Source organism: Tamandua tetradactyla, chromosome 14 (genome assembly GCF_023851605.1).
Source record: "Tamandua tetradactyla isolate mTamTet1 chromosome 14, mTamTet1.pri, whole genome shotgun sequence".
Classification (NCBI taxonomy): domain Eukaryota; kingdom Metazoa; phylum Chordata; class Mammalia; order Pilosa; family Myrmecophagidae; genus Tamandua; species Tamandua tetradactyla.
Window position 1 is genome coordinate 45,234,288 of NC_135340.1, and position 13,314 is coordinate 45,247,601.

The 13,314-nt window shown below is 36.0% G+C and overlaps 2 pseudogenes; one reads left to right on the forward strand and one right to left on the reverse strand.

Annotated features, from left to right (window-relative positions):
* Window positions 1–2,659: 2,659 nt before the first annotated feature.
* Window positions 2,660–5,761, forward strand: LOC143655433 (phosphatidylinositol 4,5-bisphosphate 3-kinase catalytic subunit beta isoform pseudogene; annotated as a pseudogene).
* A 1,650-nt stretch (window positions 5,762–7,411) lies between these two features.
* LOC143655072 (olfactory receptor 4F21-like) lies at window positions 7,412–8,350 on the reverse strand (annotated as a pseudogene).
* Window positions 8,351–13,314: the final 4,964 nt, after the last annotated feature.

Below are 13,314 nucleotides of genomic sequence, written 5' to 3' on the forward strand. Positions count from 1 at the left end.
TAAATAAATGGGAGCTCCTCAAAATTAAACACTTTTGTGCATCAAAGAACTTCATCAAGAAAGTAGAAAGACAGCCTACACAATGGGAGACAATATTTGGAAATGACATATCAGATAAAGGTCTACTATCCAGAATTTATAAAGAGATTGTTCAACTCAACAACAAAAGGACAACCAACCCAATTACAAAATGGGGAAAAGACTTGAACAGACACCTCTCAGAAGAGGAAATACAAATGGTCAAAAGGCACATGAAGAGATGCTCAATGTCCCTGGCCATTAGAGAAATGCAAATCAAAACCACAATGAGATATCATCTCACACCCACCAGAATGGCCATTATCAACAAAACAGAAAATGACAAGTGCTGGAGAGGATGCGGAGAAAGAGGCACACTTATCCACTGTTGGTGGGAATGTCAAATGGTGCAACCACTGTGGAAGGAAGTTTGGCGGTTCCTCAAAAAGCTGAATATAGAATTGCCATACGACCCAGCAATACCATTGCTAGGTATCTACTCAAAGGACTTAAGGGCAAAGACACAAACGGACATTTGCACACCAATGTTTATAGCAGCGTTATTTACAATTGCAAAGAGATGGAAACAGCCAAAATCTCCATCCAACAGAAGAGTGGTTAAACAAACTGTGGTATATACATACGATGGAATATTATGCAGCTTTAAGACAGGATAAACTTACGAAGCATGTAATAACATGGATGGACCTAGAGAACATTATGCTGAGTGAGTCTAGCCAAAAACTAAAGGACAAATACTGTATGGTCCCACTGATGTGAACGGACATTCGAGAATAAATTTGGAATATGTCGTTGGTAACAGAGTCCAGCAGGAGGTAGAAACAGGGTAAGATAATGGGCAATTGGAGCTGAAGGGATACAGACTGTGCAACAGGACTAGATACAAAAACTCAAAAATGGACAGCACAATAATACCTAATTGTAAAGTAATCATGTTAAAACACTGAATGAAGCTGCATCTGAGCTTTAGGTTTTTGTTTTGTTTTGTTTTGTTTTGTTTCATTTTTACTATTATTACTTTTATTTTTTCTCTATATTAACATTCTATATCTTTTTCGGTTGTGTTGCTAGTTCTTCTAAACCGATGCAAATGTACTAAGAAATGATGATCATGCATCTATGTGATGATGTTAAGAATTACTGATTGCATATGTAGAATGGTATGATTTCTAAATGTTGGGTTAATTTCTTTTTTTCCATTAATTAAAAAAAAAAAAAGAGAAGGGGTAAGTGGAGCTGAAGGGATACAGACTGTGCAACAGGACTGGATATAAAAACTCAGAAATGGACAGCACAATACTACCTAATGGTAATGCAATTATGTTAAAACATTGAATGAAGCTGCATGTGAGGTATAGGTTTTTTTTCTCTCTATTATCATTTTAATTCTTATTCTGTTGTCTTTTTATTTCTTTTTCTAAATCAATGCAAATGTACTAAGAAATGATGAATATGCAACTATGTGATGATATTAAGAATTACTGATTGTACATGTAGAATGGAATGATTTCTAAATGTTTTGTTAATTTTTTTAATTAATAAAAAAGGTAAAAAAAAAAACAAAGTAATAAAAGTTAATTATGATATAGTCATGCAATATGGTACTATGTATTCTTTAAAAATTTTACTAAAATGTGAGCCATGGTGGTTCAGCAGGCAGAGTTCTCACTCGTCATGCCAGAGACCCAGGTTCGATTCTCAGTGCCTGCCTATGCAAAAAAAAAAAGGTATACTGCAGTGGAAAAATATGGTAATGAAGGAATTCTTAAAATATATTATTAATCAAAAAATCAGGCTACAAAATGTAGAGACCATATAATACCAATTTGAAAACCTGGACTTACATTTAGGCATAGATAAACAACAGAGACAAACATACTAAAATATTACTAATACTTATCTCCATATGATGATTTTGGGGAATTTCTATTTTCCTATTTTTAATATCCAAGTAAATTTGATAGATAAGCATGAATTTTATTAGAGGAAAAATAATATGTTTATTAAAGAAATAAAACTATGCAGGGTTTCACATCAAAGGTTATGTTATGGAAAATGCAGGGTTTCAGATTTACTTATCAATACCTTTTTTTTTAATTTATTTTTTGCATGGGCAGGCATGGGGAAACAAACCCAGGCCTCTGACATGGCAGGAAAGAGTTCTGCCACTGAGCCACCATCATACTGCCCTCAATACCCTTTTGATTGTAAGTAATAGAATCACAATTTAAACAAACTTAGGGGAAAGGACAGATTTTTTTAGCTCAGTTATAATTTGAATGTTTAAGATACCTGAGACCAAACACTAGAATACTGCCAAGCTTTTCTATTTCAATCTATTATCATTTTCTCTCACCTATCATCTTTCATTTTCCCAGCTTAGATTTTTTGACAGCAGGAAATATGTTTGCCAACAGTCACTACATATTACAGCTCCAAAAGGAACTGAGATTTGTTCTCCCTCTGTTGTCAAGTTCAAGCACTCAAGTTCAAACTGGCCCATCTTGGGCAGGGGCTCAGACTATACAACTGAGGCTGGGGGGAAATGTTATTATGACTTATTGGGTCAGAGTCTGACATTTGACCAATAAATAGCTGTTATAGAGGAAAAATCTACAAGATGGCATGTTCTAAACTTAACACAGTGCAAGAGAAAAGTACATTTATCAGAAGGAAGTTAATAATTTGGGCAGGTAACAAGGATGTCCACCAAAAGTACATATTTCTTTAGACTAAACAGAATGGCCTTTGACAAAGTTTTACATCAAATGATATGGAAAGCCCTCAGTCACTATGCAGTTGGGAGATATATCTTGTCATAGCATAGACCTGACAAAAAGGCAGAAGGAGAAAGAACTGGGAGAAGCAGGACTTTCTCTAAATGGACACAAATAAAAGTGAGGAATCTAGGAATCCCTGTTAAGACTTGTATTAGCTAAGTTTCTCTAGAGAAACAGAATCAGCAGGAAATATTCATAAACATAAAATTTATAAAACTGTCTCACTAACCATGGGGATGTAAAGTCCAAGTTGTCTGCCTGACCAGACAACTGGGCACCACCACCTGGGCAAGTTGACCCATGAACTTCACCATGACATATCCTATGATCATTAACTAATCAATGGAAGAGGAAATCCAGTGAAATTTCCATTTCACAAATACCAGTTCTTCAAAACAAATTATGGGGAGATTTAGTATAAGGTCTGACTAGTAAACTTTTATATACATACATACACAAACACACACAACACACACACATGGTTTCCTAGTATGCAAAAGTTTCCAAGCATACAGAAGGGATTTTTAAAAATGAATGAATGATATAAAGACATTGAAGGGAGACAAACGTTGGCTGTTACCACAAAAATGAACAAAGAAAAAATATATTGGGCTTCGAAGGCTGGAATTTTGCCTTTAAATGATCATTAAAATGATAAGAACTGAAGGGCCAATGGTGGGGCAGGAGACCTAATGCTCCCACTGGAGTGACAGAGGGGAAGGAGGAAGTGGAGAAGCAAAAGTTTTCTTCGCCCAGCACCAGATGGGTTTAGTCAGTGCCGCGGAAGGCAATTGGGTATAGGAGCTGGGAATAGAGAGGCCAGTGAAGTGTCTAGGAACAGAGAGGTCTTCCGGGAGGAGGGTGTGAGGGTGAGGCAGGTGGTGGGTTTCTCCAGAGACTGCTTGCTGGGAGCTTTTAAACCCCCCTCAGCCCTCCAAAAGCAACAAGAAGGGGTACAATGATAGCACAGCAGCTCTGCAGCAGGGTGAACTCTGGGAGAGCACCATCCAGCATCCCCGCCCAGTTCGCCAGGTCCACCTGGAGGCTGTCACTGACCCAGAGATAAGCCAGAGCTCAGGGAAGGGTGCAGCAGGGTAGCTTGGGAGGCCGACAGGGAGGGGAGTGTGAGTACATACAGGCATTAATTCTCTAGAGAATAAAAAGCAACCTTATTATTACCCTCATTTTGATAAAATTATTGAAAAGACAACTGAGATTGCAAGCAGTGCTATTGCTAATGCATCAAGTTGAGGTGGGAAAAAGTTTCTTGCAATACTGAAAGAAATCTTGAGCAGGGATCCCTTATCTCAATAGTACAAAAATGAAATGGATCTTTTTGGACATTTGGACTTTCTGCGACAAGATTGCAAAAAGAATTTTCCATATTCATTGCCAGAATAACTACTGTCTATCACGTGGAATAAACTTGAAGATGCGGCTCAGCTTCAGGGACTTCTTCAGATATGGCCTAAACTGTACCCCCAGAAAAACCTGGAGCTTCTGGATTTCAACTATCCAAACCAGTACTTGTGGGAATATGTTGTGGGCTGCCTGCAAAGAGAAGTGATTAAGAATTCTCCATTATCTTTTACAACTGGTGCAGGTTTTAAAATATGAACCTTTTCTTGCTTGTGACCTTTCTCAATTCCTATTAAAAGGGCACTTGCTAATCAGAGAACAGGGCAGTTTCTATTTTGGCATCTTTGGTCAGAAGTGCACAAATCCTGCTGTCTCAGTACAATTTGGTGTCATTCTTGAAGCATACTGCTGTGTAAGCATAGGCCACATGAAAGTGCTTTCTAAGCAGGTTGAAGCACGCAATAAGTTAAAAACTTTAAATAGTTTAATCAAACTGAATGCAATGAAGCTAAACAGAGCCAAAGGGAAGGAAGTCATGCACACCTGTCTAAAACAGGATGCTTACCATGAAGACTTCTCTGACCTACAGTCACTTCTGAAACCATGTATAATCCTCTGAAAACTCTACATTGAAAAATGCAAATACATGGATTCCAAAATGAAGCTTATGTGGTTGATGTATAATGATATAGTGTTTGGTGAGGATTCAGTTGGGGTCATTTTTAAAACTAGAAGATGACTTACAACAGAATATGCTGACACTCCAAATGCCTCACTTGATAAATTTACTCTGGAAAGAAGTTGGTCTGGGTCTTCAGATGCTACCTTGTGGTTGTTTAACAACAGGAGATTGTTCTGGCCTCACTAAAGTCGTGAGCACCTCTGAAAAGTGTTCAGCAGAATAGTAACAAATGTGGCTGCTGCAGTAGGCTTCAACAAAGATGCCCTTCAGAACTGGCTTAAAGGAAATATTTCTGGAAATGACCTTGAGGAAGCCATTGAGAAGTTTTCTCTGTCCTGTGCTGGCTAATGTGTAGCTTCGTATGTCCTTGGGCTTGGTGACAGACATAGTGACAACATCATGGTCAAGGAAACTGGTCAACTCTCCCACATTGACTTTGAACATATTCTGGGAAACTTCAAGTCTACATTTGGCATTAAAAAGGAGGGAGTACCTTTTATTGTCATCTATTATTCCATTTATGTCATTCAAAAAGGAAAAACAGGAAACAGAAAAGTGTGGCTGTTTCTGCCAGTGTTGTGAGGATGCATTTCTGATTTATGATGGTATGGGAATCTCTTCATCATTCTGCACTGATGTTGACTACTGGGCTTCCTTAGCTATTGCCAGTCAAGGATACACAACATCTCAAGGCTCTCTTGCCTAAGGGAAGAATGAAGAAGAAGAACTCAAACAATTTAAGCAAAAATTTGATGAAGTGGTCAGGAAAAGCTGGACTACTAAATTGAACTGGATGGCCCACACGGTTGGAAAGATTACAAAGCTTAAAGACCAGCTTTTTCTCCTAATGTATTTATTTTCATTGAGTTTTCATTTTGCTTTCACTTTGCACTTGCACTAAATTGAAGATGATTCTGCAAGAGATGTTATAAAGGAAGTGAAATCCTGGAAGTCAGAGTGAAAACAAGAACAAGGTGTCCCACTGAATCTAATCTGAACAATCCCTGATGACCACCTCTGTTTTTTGAATGTTTGACCAAAACTCATAATGAAAACTGCCAACATTATAGATAATCATTTCCTGCATGTTTTGTATGCCAGGGAACGCTACTAGAGATGTTTCCTCTGTGTGTATGTGTTTTAATGTGTTTGGCCCTTTCAAAAAAAAGATGTAAAGACTCTTTTTCAATATTGTAACCAAGTGCTGTCAGTCAGCCAATTTATACACACTTGGGGCTGGTGACTCTTCTTACTTTCTAAACAAGGCTTAAAAGAAAACTATAATTCTTTCCTTTTAAAATTGGTAAATTAAAACATATAATTTGAAATTATGATTCTTTTTCAAAAGAACTATTTTAAACCTATGGGGGGAAATGGCATTGGAAAGCAAAAAGAAAAAGCAAATTAATAAAAACTGAGACAAATTATAAAGAAAAATAAGGATTACTTGTAAGACAATGGGGAAAATTAGAAGTCTGATAAATTTGTTTAGACATATGATGTATGTATTACATTCAGAGCCATTTTCACTACATCTCTATCTGAAAATGATCTTTTGTTTTGTTCTCTGTTGAAATGGGTGTGGATTATAATTTTTAAATCAGTTGATGCAAATCACCCATTCTAATATAATGAAATATATTCATATAGAGGGCAAACCATGGTGGCTCAGCAGGCAAGAATGCTTACATGCCATACCAGAGAACCCAGGTTCGATTCCCGGTGCCTATCCATGTAAAAATATATATATATAAAATATCTTCCAACCTAAAACTTTTCCTGTGAGAAGTGAAATCATACAAAATCAATGGGGATAATCTTATGTTAGCAGAAGGAAGAAAAACAACCTGGCTAGTTACATATCAAAATGCAGTGTTCCTTTAACAATATGGGGATATATAGACTGGAACAAAGTGCAAACAAGTCAAAAGGTAAATGCTGGAAAAATCAGATAGCCCTGTTCAGGCATAAGAATTCTGTTTTTCCTCTTGTGATGGCAAGACTAGACTAGCTAGAAGGATGGACATTAATCTAATAAAACCTGATATCATTCAATATTGAATAATTCCTTGCTCATTGATGTTCTCATCATTGATTGATTTACCAGAAACCTCCTGATAATGAAAGAATGAGTTCAACCTATGTAGAAGTCCTTCCACTGGACAGATATTTTTTGTGACAAATTAATACATTGGCAACTTAATGTATATATCCCATCTGGTTTCAATATATTTAGTGGCAATTAGTATTTCTTTTTATAAGCAACTCTGTGACACTGAAGAAACCTCAATCTTGAAGCCAAGATCATGGTCAATTCATAAAAGTAATGTATCCTAAGGGACAGCAATTAGCTTTTTCCTGGAGACTTTTCTACACCACAACCTTACTTCAACCATAGAAAGCAAAATAATTTATCAGTTAAGGTTTGAAAAGAGCAATGTTATTTTAATTGTGACACCTAAATATTAACATATCCTTGAAAACTTATGATATTGGTATAATAGCAAGTTGGTGTTATTCCATGTTAGGAATGCCATGAAACGTTTGTCAATCAAGAAATTTTTGTATAAATAATGAATTTAGTACGTAGTCTCCTCATTGCCATCTTCATGTCCTTGTTCCTGAATGTATAAATAAATGGATTCAAAACAGGGGTGAGAACTGCGTCAAAAATGGCAAGGAATATATCTAGGTGTGAAGTGGGGTGAGGCCAGATATAAACAAAAATGCAAGGGCCAAAGGACAAAATCGCCACCATGATGTGAAATGACAAAGTAGAGAGGGCCTTAGATGAATCCCCTGCAGAGTGTTTGCAAACAGTGACCAGTAAAGAAATGTAGGAGATTGTGAATATGAAGAATGATCCCAGTGATATAAATCTACTGTTAGCTATGACCATGAACTCTAGTCTATAGGTGTCTATGCAGGCAAGTTTGATGATCTGAGGAAGGTCACAGTAAAAGCTGTCCAACACATTCGGGCCACAGAATGGCAATTTTATAACAAAAATTAGTTGAATCACAGAATGGATCAAGCCAATTAACCATGCAGCAACTAGAAGAGAAATACACATTTTTCAGCTCATACTAGTCAAATAGTGGAGAGGCTTACATATGGCAATGTATCTGTCAAAGGCCGTGGCTATGAGCAGCACCATCTCCACACCACCAATGATGTGAATGAAGAAGAGCTGAGTGATGCAGCCTCCAAAGGAGATGACTTTGTGCTTTCTGAAAAGGTCATAAATCATCTTGGGGGAAGTGACAGAAGAAGCACCCAAGTCAATGAAGGAGAGGTTGGCCAACAGAAAGTACATGGGGGAGTGTAAGTGAGAGTCACTAGTCACTGTGAGCACAATGAAGGAGTTTTCCATCATGCTTGCCACATAAAATATGGAGGAGAACCCTAAAAGGAGAAGTTGGATATCCCAGGAATCAGATATTCCCAGGAACACAAACTCTGACACCTCAGTGTGATTTGCTTCATCCATTGATGTATCAGCTGGAGTGCCTCCAATGTTACCAGATACAAGAAAATGGGACAGAAACTAAAAAAAGAGTGATAATAACATCATATAATGATTAATTATTCAGGTACATTCATATTGTAAAACTGTATACCCTCTCAATTCCTTCTCAGGGCCACATAATCACTAAGTAAGCATTTTACTTATGATCATCTTAACAGTTGAGTCACTTTCCACTTGCAATAACCCATCATCATGGCCTCCTGTGATTATCCTCTATCTATAAATAAGATAATGTAAGAAATATGGAAACATATGCTTGCATGGAACAAATTGAAGGATCAGGGAAGTGATGTATTATAAAACATCAGTATGAGAAAGAGAAGTATCAGGTGGAGATTACCTCATTTCCCAGAATTCAAAGGATCTATTATTTAATTGCCTATAGAATATTCTTTAGTCATTCAAGTTGTCTCTCTTCTTATCCTCACCTTATTTCAGGCACGTAATAAGTCTTTTGTGGTCATTCTCATATCATTACCCACAAGCACATTTGTAGTTCCTCCAAAGCCCAGAGAATATGGGTGATTATAACATAACCTCTTGTGGGACACTGAAGTGACTCCAGAGAATGACAGGGCCAAGGCAAAGGTAAAAAGGAATTGAGCACTCAGGGTATTTTGTGAGCTCCCAGAATATTAAATGGTAGTACAGGTAAGGTGGTTATCAGCCAGACATGACAAAGGTATGCAAGATGGGGCTGGGGTTCTGTAGGAAGTCAAGGATATTAAGAAGTCCTATGTATTTGTTTGTTCAGATTCTTGGCAGTTCCTGATGTTTCTAAACCCTGGCTATAGATAATGGAAACCTAAGATTTTAGAGTTTGTTTGAGATAAAAAAAAAATGCACACTAACATCACACTTAGTATATAAACACTGAGCTCCCTTGTTCCTTCATTCTTCGGTTTTAGCCCCTCTTAACTCATCTCTCTGTTTTAAGCCATCCAATGTCAAGTCTGACTTTTTTGCTGACACAAATCCTGGCTTCTATAGGAGTTTTATTCTAATCTATTTCTTTAAATAATACCAGATGGAAGATACAATTTTCTGCCTGGGGGTCAAACATTTTTATTTTTCAAGCCCTCTTCCTCCCACAACATTTGGGCATATTCTTAAAAAAGTAAAGTGAATTGAGGAAAGAGGTAGTTTGGAGTGAAAACAGTAGAGGGCTTGTAAAATAAAAGTATATGAGTGCATAAGAAACCTTAGACTTGAAGCTGAAAGGATAGGATGTGAGAAACTGAGCATTAGGAATAAACCAAATTCAATGTTTTGCCCTTTGATATCAGTGTTTATGTTAATTAACATACACACATACACACATCTCAGATGTATGTGATGGTTGAAATCTATCATAAAGCTATTACCACAGAACCTCCCAGATAATATCAATTCCTAGATGCTTGTTTACAAATGAGAAGGTGAGGACATAACCAGCATCTAGGTTCCCCGGTCCAGATATAGTTTCAGATTTTACATACAAGAAAAATAACAAAGCGAGAAAATTCTAGAACTACTCAGTCCAATATCATAACCTCTAGTCACATACAATTATTAAATAAAACAAAAAATCCATTTCTTTAGTTATACTAGCACATTTCAAGTGCTCAATAGTCACAGGTGGTAAATATTTATTGAACAGTACACTATTTAATAGTTCCAATTACTACCCACATTTTAAAGGTTAACCAAAATCCCATTTCCTCCATGAAAATATACCCATTAACTGCACTTCATACTAACCTCTTCACAGTTTTTCCTACAAGTCAAGAAACTCAAAATTTAATTGGAAAAAATAATTTCTCACATAACAAATAAATCTCAAAATAGCACAATGGGAGAATTTCCAGGGATTTGTAAGGTACAATAGAAAGAGAGAAACTTAACTTACAAGAGGAAAATAGAAATGATTTGTTTCCTTAACTAGAGAATATTTTTTGCTACAATTCATCATTACTTGATGGTTTCAGTTTTTTGATTCTATCTTCTCAAATATAAATATAAATTGGAGGAGAATAAGGACTGTTTCTTCTGGCTTTTTTTTTTTGCCTCAAATGGAGAGTGAATTAAATCGTAAAAGTTTCTTGATTGTTTGGTTGATACAATTTCCTGAGGCAAGGCCATTTCTTCCAGTACATAATTTTCTACAGTTCCTATTTTTCTAGTTTTTCATCTTTTTTGTTTGTTTGTTTGTTTGTTTATCATCTTTTTAAATTAAGTCCAACATTTATAAAGGAAGTTTCCACATTCACCCTATGTTAACACATTTCCCAACCACTTCCAAAAAGATAATGCATGATATTCCTGCTATAAATTTCCAGTTAGAGTTTAGGGGAACCTCTCTTCAAGGTTTATATACCCATGATTTTACCTGATGAAGTCTCAGGCGCAAATGAAAAGCATGTAAATTGAAAGAGAGAGAGGCCCAGCGAGACAAAGAAAGATAGCAGACAGAGAGTGAGGGGAAAAAAAAAGTTCCAAAATCAGCATGGAAAAATAGTTCCATGAAAAACTTACACAAATTCTCTTTTCCAGGCTTCATAACATAATTAGTAATATCTCCAATACCCTTCTTATATGCAAAGAAGAAAATACAAATGATCTTTCACCAGATTTTAAAGGTTTCTGAAATAAGTAATGATGGAATTTAGAAGCTGCCACAGTATATAATAAAAAATTAGCATATTTGATCTTAATAACCACCTGTTTGTGGACAAAGGACTGGTATATGTTAGATAGTATAATTATTTTTATTTATAGATGAGAAGTCTCAAGACAGAGATATTGACAACTTACCCCCAAACAATAAGCCTAATAACTTGGGACCAAAAATCATGTCTTATGATCCATATTCAGTACAGTTTTCATGGTATCATGCAACTATGATTATTTTGTCATTAGCTGAAACAATTATTCATATTATTAACTTTACTTAAGAATTTCATTTTGCTCAGAAAAATAGTCAATTCTATACTCATAAATATTTAACACAAGATTTCACAGCTAATAGCAGCAGAGCCAAGATTATTATCCACCATTATTACTAAAATTTGGAGGGGGTGATAATAATGAGAATGGGAAAGAACCAAAATACATCACAGTTATGGTGTCCATAAAAGAGTATTCATCATCATCATAATATATTACTACTATTTTTTCATATTGTCTACATTTATAAAGCCCAGCTTTTATGTGCTGCGACATGATACAAAGGAGAAAGAATATCAAAAAACTAAAAGGTGAGCAGTGCAATGGTGGTTCAGTAGCAGAAATCTTGCCTGCCATGTCAGAGACCAGGTTTGATTCCCAATGCCTACCCATGCAAAAATTAATTAATTAATTAAATATGCGGTGTCTTTCATTTATGCTACCAAGTGTTCAAAGAGGACAAGGCTAAGAAAAACACATAGATTTATTACTGTGACATGAAAAAAGAGCAGCAGAAATCAAATTCTAGAGAGATAACCAAGACTGTAAGAAGGTAGTGAATGGTGACAGACATAAATAACAAGATTATGTATGATAATTAATTTCAATAATGTAGGTGAGAAGGTTATTTGTAAAAAAAAACTGTTAAAAAGTATTAAAAAATTGTTTATAAACAGTTGAGATAAACAAAACTATTTCCAAGCAACTGTGAGAATTCTTTTAAGATGAAGAAAAGCTTGCAGGACTATTACTGTGATGCAATTCAGAAATGTTCAGGAACTAAATACATAGAACTTAAGAATAGCACTTTTGTCCACCATATGAGCAGAATGGAGAATCATAAAAAGACGAAGATCCTTGTAGGCTAGAGATCCACTGAAATTGTCTGACTAGATCACATGCTGGGGAATATAGCAAATGAAGCCAAAATTAAGCAGGTATATGGAGAAAATAAGTAGCATTTCAGATCTTCAAAGCAAGTAGAGTAATTGTAAAATTATGGTGACAATTCTTTCTCCTATGTTTTGACACTCAGATTTGGATCCCCATTAAAAATCAAACACACTTCATTCATATGCCCTTTCTTCATACGATTGCCCCAAATCTCCCTTCCTGTGAAACTTATGTTCCTTCTGTTCTTTCTGTTATGTCCTACCTCTATGGAAACATAAGAAAGGGTTCTTCTTGAGATAGAGTGTAGTGTGCTATCTCTTCAGCCCCTTATCACTACCACCACCTACCTAATCTATGAAAAGATCTCAGATGGCAGCATGATCAGGAAGTCAGAGAAGTTCCTTAAATTAAATATGCTTCTGTGCACAAGAATTTCTCACCTCTCAGCACCAACCCTCCCTAAGACAAGAAGCTATATGCAACACTGCCATTTGGAAAAAGGTCACTATTTGCAACAATAGAAAGTGATGACAGAATGACACTTCAGAGTTTTGGGATCCTCAGACTGAGATCATCAGTCCAAGGGAATTGTCTCAGAAGATTGTCAGGGGAAAGATAGATTCATACTTCCTTATGAAAAAATAAATATTTACTTTTTCATTTATATCTTATTTTATATCTTATTTTAGCTATGATCAGGGAATCCTTAATGAAAGGGAAAATGTATTTTTAAATTTTTCCATAGAAGAAATTCCAAAACATTCTTGAAAAAAATTGGTTGTAAGACTTTAAAAATTCTGACACACTTGTCAGCTAAAGCCCTTTGTGTGTTCAAAGGCCCAAACAATGGTTAAGAGCAGCAAGTATGAGACAATAAACATCTTGACCATAATGTCATGAGAGACCCTGACCCACTCAGCTAAAAAGCTTTCGGATTCATGATCCACAGAAACTATAAGAGAAAACTATATGTTTGTTGTTTTGAGCTGCTACACTTTGAGGTTATTTAATACATACCACCTAAATGGCTGGGTTCCCAAGACAGAGGATTTGTATCAAGGCTTTAGTCAGGTTATAAGAAGGAATGATTTTGGAGAGGTTACAAA